The sequence below is a fragment of the Haplochromis burtoni genome, unplaced genomic scaffold (assembly GCF_018398535.1).
Source record: "Haplochromis burtoni strain Fernald_Lab_line unplaced genomic scaffold, NCSU_Asbu1 Contig_84, whole genome shotgun sequence".
Classification (NCBI taxonomy): domain Eukaryota; kingdom Metazoa; phylum Chordata; class Actinopteri; order Cichliformes; family Cichlidae; genus Haplochromis; species Haplochromis burtoni.
In genome coordinates, this window is record NW_024582445.1 from 452480 (window position 1) to 460430 (window position 7951).

Consider the following 7951-nt stretch of genomic DNA (forward strand, 5'->3'; position numbering starts at 1 on the left):
CTGGGGTTAAATTAGGAAAGGCTAACCCCAGAACTGTGGTGAAGACGAGGGCGAGGTCAAGTGCTTTGCTTTGCTTTGATGATGTTGGAGAGCACATCCAGTAGACGTTCTTCATCTGCAGCTGACGGGCTGAGAGCGAATTGCTAATGTTGTTTGTTCTGGGTGCACGCATATGGAGATTTGAGTTATATGCAAATTGTAAGAGGGACAATATGCACAAATATAAGCCAAATTCCATTTCAAAATTCATTCTCATCTCTCAAAATGGTTCGCAGCATTTTTTAATGCCCATTCCTGTACATCAGACTGGCTTGGTGAGATATGCACTGAAAGTTTAGTGTACTGTCTCCTGTAGTTGCTTTGAATGAGGACTTTTTCCGTGGTATCAGTTGCATGTCAGGGTTTAGATTCTGCTATAGTGCCCACACTAGACTTTAATAACAAATACATGGTAGTCTGAAAAGTTTAAAAGCTAAAAGCACCAGAGGACAGGAGTTCTGAATGAATAAATAGCAAGTGTTAGCATTGTTTTTGTAACTAGCTTACTAGCTTCAGTAGCAACCTAGCATTACTTTAAAGCCTAACCTTCAGAAAGAAAAACGTTGCTTTCAGTCCAAACAAAATTGACATTTTACTGCCAAGATGCTCCTACATCATATTAATCACAAACTAACTTAAGTGGCTATCTTTGCATATTTTATGTTCATGAAAAATAAAGCTAACGTGGTCAATGTTCTGCTACATTTTTAGCTTGTCGCCCAATAAAAACTGTCTGCAGCGATGCTTTATTTGGAGTCACAATCACACGTGCACAACCAAATTGTCTGAAAGATAGCTTTCTAACACTTTAATTTAGATACCCAATACTTGTCATATGATGAAATATGTAACTGACAGTCTTCATGCAAGACCAAAATAAACAGCTGTTGGTTAGAAATATGTATCATCCTTGCGTTTTTGTGGGGGAAAATCAAAGGCTTGTTGCTTCAAAAATAAAAACTTAAAATGTGCTTCTCTTTTACTGCAAGTTACATTTTAGATTGTGCAAAAACAAAACAGGTTGACACTTGTGGCAACAGGAACTGAGTTTAGCAAATAGTCAATTTGTGGTACAGAAAGAGACATGAAGACCAGACAGTGATTTACTCAGCAGCTCCCCTGCCTCTGCTGTGACATGAGCCTATTTTTTCTCTCACTACAGCCTCAAGGTTACAGTCTAAGCCTGGACTCAGCCTGTCTGTGCTGTAGCTCTTCTCAAAGTTAATCTGTGCCACAAAAAAGGGTCTCACCTTGGCTTGAGGCAGAAAAGTTCATGTCTAAACAAATAAATAGCCAAAGGAAATTAATTTCTTGAGCTGTTAGTAGGATGTTGTTTGTCTAGCCATACTAATAGATCAATAAAAAGCTCCAAAAAGGACATTTTTTTCATAATATGCACATATCTGTGTTTCACAGAACAAAACATGACTTTGTGCCATTAGCACAAGTATTAGGCCTACTTAGAGAATAGTGCTTAACTCCAGTTCAACTTTAAAAACCACAACTAAGCCTATAGTAAGAGCAAAGGACTCTGTTGGAAAACCTTGGTGATATGACCTTTCCGAGGTATGATGGTGCCTGATCAGTCGATGACTATTAAACTGAATTCTGACTTTCAGCACGTATTAACTACGTATCTTTTTATTGCCACTTACATAATGGAAGTCATGCTGGAGTGAAAAGGTTCTAGGATTGACCTGTAGCACCTTATCTATGCTACCAAAGTACACTTAATAGAAAGATTGAAAGCATGTATCATAAGCCATGGCTTTGACCTGAAGGTAAACCGAGTGGCTCAAAGAACATTAGTAACAGAGGGGATTGTGTGAGGAGGGAGAGGAGGGAGAGAAAAAGATGAAGGAGAGCATTTGAATCTGCAGATGATTTGTCTTTTTAAACATACATTTTCTCAAACCAATTTCACTGACTGTGGAAAACATCAAAGCTGCCACCTTAAAAAGGGACGGGCCTTTCACTGGCCATATTGTGAACATATGGTCCCAGGAGATGGTTTTACCCTGCTTGGTGAAAAACATCAAGAACTGAAAGTGAAAGAGAGTAATCAAAAACCACAGGGATGCAATAAAGTGACCAATAAAGCGACCGGTTCGTGGCGTTTGGGTTACGAACTCTGTTCCCTCGTGGGAGTCGGATATCAGAGCAGGAGAAGTGTAGATGAATGTTTTCATGGATGCAGATGAGGAGCGAGGGCCAGCTGTTGGCCTGACAGCTTGTCTTGTTCCCACATGACTGGGAATAGATCTGACTGTGTGACTGGGGTGTTTTCTCATCATGATGTGGCCACAAATGTTTTCACAGCAAGGAATTCATTGCAGTGTGCTACTTGGATGCAAAGAGTTTGGTAACTGCAATATGTTTAATTCTGTGCTGGGACTGTTTATGAATCAGCAAATTTATGCTGACTGTTAACTTGCCACAGAGCAGCTGTTCATAGTGCTCTTCTAGAAAAATTGTGCCTGCTTACAAAAACATGGGGCGATATTTACTGCTAAATGAATGTATGCATTCAGCAGTTTGCAAAAGTATCAACAAAATTAGAAATTGCACAATATAGTGTAAAGTTAATAGAGACAAGTTAAGAAAAACACTTTACACCTCAAATCTAATTAAATGTAATGAATCCTTAGAACTGTAATTATGGTTTGTGTACAAAATGAAAACGGCTTTGATTAGCGCACATCTTTGCCGCCCTGTTCACCAGCATCAACATCTGGTCAAAGATGTCATGTGGGTAACCTTGTAGCTCTGATTTACTTTCATAGTTTTATTATAAATCTGTTTACTTCTTGTTTTTGACACGATTTGTTCTCAAAGGGACATGCAAACGTCTCCAAGGAATTTGAACCGCAAAAAAAGATGTAAACACTTGTTTATGTTGAAAAGATGCAAATGTCCAGGGCATGAAACGGGGTGGTTCTTATCATCTAAGTTTATTTTCATCTTAAATGCTATGGACAAACTTGAAAAAATTTGTATAGAAGAGCAGATAGCCCCCATAATGGTCCTCTATTGAGAAACCATCAATAAGCAATACAGCCTAAAAGCCTAAAAATAATGGATGAATGTTCACATTTATGTTTTTGTTTATCATCAGGGAATTTGCTACAAATGAACTGCAATTATGTGACATTTTTAACATTTTTACATGACATTATACACAAAAGAATAATAACAAATGATTTCATGGACGTGAGTTATTATTGATATGTTGATATGATATCAGATATAAGATGATATAAGATGTTGATGCACGGATGGAGAACTACAAAGTCTCTTTTATTGAGTTTACATTCTACATAGAAGGACTCTTTCACTGATTAAAGAAAAAATGTTTAACCTACATAACACTTGAACTAGGAAACTGTCAGCAGTGGTCAATCCCTGCTCTTGTTCTACAATGAGGGTCAACTGACCTCCCTGCTCTCTGAAAAGAAAACACATAAAACTCTTGTCTCCTGTTTCTGTAAATGTCATTTGGTGTTGAATCAGAGGCCCGCCAGCAGTCCTGCTGTTGTACTGCTGCAGCTTTTCCTGACGTAAGATGGTTATTTGTAGAGGGTCCGTGGCTCCTGGTCAGGTTTCCCACAGTGCCGATGCTCAGGCCATCTCCCTGACCCCCTGGGAAGCAGAGGTCATGCCTGACAAAGGGGAATGAAAGGGGTCTGTCCTCTGATTTATAACCCAGTAGTGCTACGGGATACCTTTAGTTCAGGGATGGTTTTTGTTACAGAGATGGGGGCAAAGCAAAGTGGAGTCTGCTACCTCCTCCTGACTGCATTAGCTTAAAATTAAGAGCCTTACTGGGGGTAGTTATGCAGTTGCTAAGAGGTAAAACAGGCAGGTACAACTAAGTGTTTATATTTTGAATAATTTCCTGGTGGATTTCGTTACCAGATGTAAGCCAGCTGCTGTTTTCTTGGAACAGATTTACATAACTGAATCAACTGCTGCTGTGTTGGATCATTCCAATCATTCCTTGGACTCTGTTATAAGGATTTTATTTTAGTTTGTCAGTAGATGTGTCAGTCAGGAGCCTGAGCCTGTGTCAGGTCAAACTGTGGGGCCAAGTTCTGGTGAACCTCACCTGCTGTGGATTCTAATCATGTGATTTATTTGACTTTGTAAACCAACCCATGCTTTAGCCTAAACTGTGGTTTTCAGTTCATATCAATCTAATCAATTATTTTATAGTCTTCCCATTTTCTTAGGATGTAATACTACAATTAGAGGATGAAAAATACAAAATTTTCCGTTTCTGACAACAAAATTTTAGAAGGCATGTCTAGACATCACACTCTGCATGCATCAGCTGGAAGCGGCTGCACTCAGTGCCAGCCCATATCTGCTAATTTCATATATAGAAAGGACTCTTTAATTTTCTTTTGCCTAATTACAGATCCTCCTTCCTCTGCAAGCTGCTTTGCAACCCACCTCCACCCTAGCTCCTTCTTTTCATGCCGTTTCTGGCTTAATTGATGCCATACCTGTTGTCAGTGATGCCTGCTCTGTTCTACACCCGCTGTCTTAGTCTTTTCATGTATGCAGATGGAAAGAGGGCAGAATTATGTTCTCCCAGAACAATACTGCCATATATAAATCATTACAGATGAAAATAGCAATAGTGTTTTAACTAAAGTGGTCTAGACTGAACTGAACCGAGACTTTTGAATTATGCTGCAAATCATCAGCGGGAAGAAACCAAACTGTCTTCCCTGACTTTACAATATGAATTTGTGGGAATTTGGCATTTTTAGTTTCTCCAAGCTCATGGTGGATCCTCAAGTTTTGTTTGCTTATTACAGACACAGAAAAGAAAAGGCATTTTGCATAAAAACAAAGGTATTATTTTGTAATGAGCCTTGAAGAAAGTGCACATATGGTGATACCACTGTTCATGCAAGCAATGACCAATGACAAATACATAATCATAATCATGGTTTAAAATTCATATATATAGTAATTCGTAACCTATCCCTGGTCTGTTTTTTCTTATTCTTTTTAGTCAAAAGACTTGTTGGCAAATATTTCATCTTATTTTTTTTTATCACCCTTTCTACTCTAAAAGGATTATACTCTGACACACATGCCAGAATCAGTGTGGAAGTAGGACAGAGCTGTTTTCCTACAACGACACCTCTGGTTTTAGATGACCACCGCTACCGCATCAAACAGGTCACCTTTGCTTGTTGATGTTTCTAGCACATCTGTGATGAAGGTGTGCCTTGCTAACAGCTGAAATAGTTGACTTCTCTCCTGGCAGTCCACTGTGTGCCAGGGTTGTGTGCGTGTGCTGTTACTTTCTCAGTCTCTGAGTCATGAACCAAGCTTCTCTCAAGCGTAGACATCCGCAGTCTGCCGAAGCTGCTGGCGCAGAAGAACTAGGCCAGATTTGACACACTTCACAACCCATGCTAACCCTGACACACAATATTACTTCTCAGAGCACAGAAGAAAGATCCCAGCTACAAATGGATCGCAGTCGGAGGCCACACGAGCACAGAAGTGTTTGACCTAAGGTGTTATCAAAGAGCTGAATTAGAAGCTTTAGTGGAAAAGAAGTGTTTTGTTTCACCGAGTAGTGCCAGATTTTTTTTAAAGCCTTGTAAGTGTTTAAAACCCCTGGTAAAGTGGAATCAGATTTCCATCCACTGTCTGAGAAATAAGTCTGTTATGCTTTAGTGGTACTGGAGGCCTTTGAGCAGAGGAACAACAACGGCTTCCTGTGTAAGCTAAAAGTCTACATTTGCAGCTTATTAAACTACCAAAAATAGTTTTGAGGGGAGTTCAAAAGATTTCATTCAGTGAAATATAGAGTTTATCAAGTCATAAATGGGTCAAAAGATTGCTGATCCACATGTGCTGGTTGGCAAAAGTGTGATACGGAAGGTCTTCGGACTGTGTTTGTGTCTGTGTGTCTGTGTGTGTGTGTCTGTGTGTGTGTGTCTGTATTAAAGTGAGTGAAAAAACACATCAGCAGCAGCATCAAAGCCTGGAGTGCTGGATTCCTGCTGGTTTATCATCCACTTTTCAAACTACTGGGCATTTTTTCCCTTTTTTGCAAGCACACTAAAATCTTTAACAGGTACACCAGTTCAGTCTTTCTGCTTGCTCAGCACTAGACCAGCCTAAACCTCATCAACCCTGTAATAATCAGACCCAAATAGTCCTTTTCCAGCTGTTGTCTGTTTATTTCCACGCAGACTGAGAAAAAAAAAGCCAAACCCAAAACATGACCATATGTTTAAACCTTGTCCTATGAACCCAAAACAGGATGTCACAGCAGGCCCTCCGGTCAGCGTAGCTGACAGAGATGCAGGCAAACAGGAGGGCTATTGTTTTGCTCTGCTTTGGGAAAGACAGACAGAGGGAAAGGAAGTGTGGTATACTAGAAGAAAGAAATTAGATTAGCGTGTGTGAGTGTGTGAGTGCGTGTGCACTTATTATACAGTGTAAGTGCTGCTGTTGTAACTTGCCAACCTTGCAAAAGCTTTGTTCAGTGTGTGCAAACCGGTGAACATGTCAGATGTTTGTTTGCTTAAATATCCTCACACTGTGTTGTGCTTCTTTAAAGGGAAACTCCCTACAATAGAAATCATATATGTTGGGAAAAGCCTCTTTGTGAATTCGGTCAACTCTTTTCTGTAAACTGCTAAATGAGTCATCTGCAGACTAATCCCGGGGCTGCTCAGTGGACAGTGAATAATTGAGCAGTTTGCAGTAAAACAGCCCACCTGATGAGAGCTTATCTGGATATCTTAAAGGAATAGATCGTATTTGGGGAAATATGCTGTTTTCTGTGGACACTTGCCTAGAAAGATGATTCTCAGATCTGATTGGTAATTTATGTCCCTGGAGACAACCACTAGTTAGCGTGGAGGCTTTAAGGTGCTAAATGATAGACTTTGTTACCTTTAACCCCGAGAGGTCCAAGTCATCATCATCAGTGATGACCCTCACGGTAACCTTGTAAATATGCATTCTTTTGACTTTTTTTGTGTGTTTTTGTTATCTATTGTTCTGCTAAAGCTATCAAGGCTGTCAATCAGTAGATCAAAAGGCTGGAGGTAGGGTTGGGGTCAACACTGATGATGACTCAGAGCTCACAGAGTTAAAGGTAGCAAAATGTTTTTACTTTGGAGTAATGACAGGACACTGAGTATAAAAAACTGTCTTACGGCATTTCTGTAATTTTTACTGAGGTTCAAATTGAGCATCAGAACGCGGAAGAAAGGTGACTTTGAATGAGGCATGGTTGTTGGAGCCAGACATGCTGGTTTAAGTATTTCTGAAACTGCTGATCTGCTGGGATTTTCCCACACAACCATTTCTATGGTTTACAGAGAATTGTCCAAAAAAAGAGAAACTATCCAGTGAGCAGCAGTTTTCTGGGTGAAAATGCTTCGTTGATGCCAGAGGTCAGAGGAGAATGACCAGACTGCTTGGAGCTGAAGGCAAGAGTAACTCAAATAACAACTTCTTATAACCAAGGCGTGCAGAAGAGCATCTTGGAGCACATAACAGATGGGCTACGACAGCAGGAGACCACACAGGGTTCCACTTCTGTCAGCTAAGAACATGAAACTGAGGCTACAATTCACACCAAACCTGGACAACAGAAGGCTGGAAAAATGTTGCCTGGTCAGATGAGTTCAAATTTCTGGCTCAACATTCAGGTTTTCAGTAAACAACATGAAAGTGTGGATCCATTCTGCCTTGGTGTTTGTGTAACGTGTGAGGGATATTTTCTTGGCATGCTTTTGGACACTTAAAACCAAATGAGCCTTGTTTCTTCAAAAGTTTGAAGACGTTTTTTGTTTTTGAAGCCCTTCAGTCTCAGATGGCGTCTGATGGTTATGGGACTGCAGTCGGCACCAGTAACGGCCTTAATTTG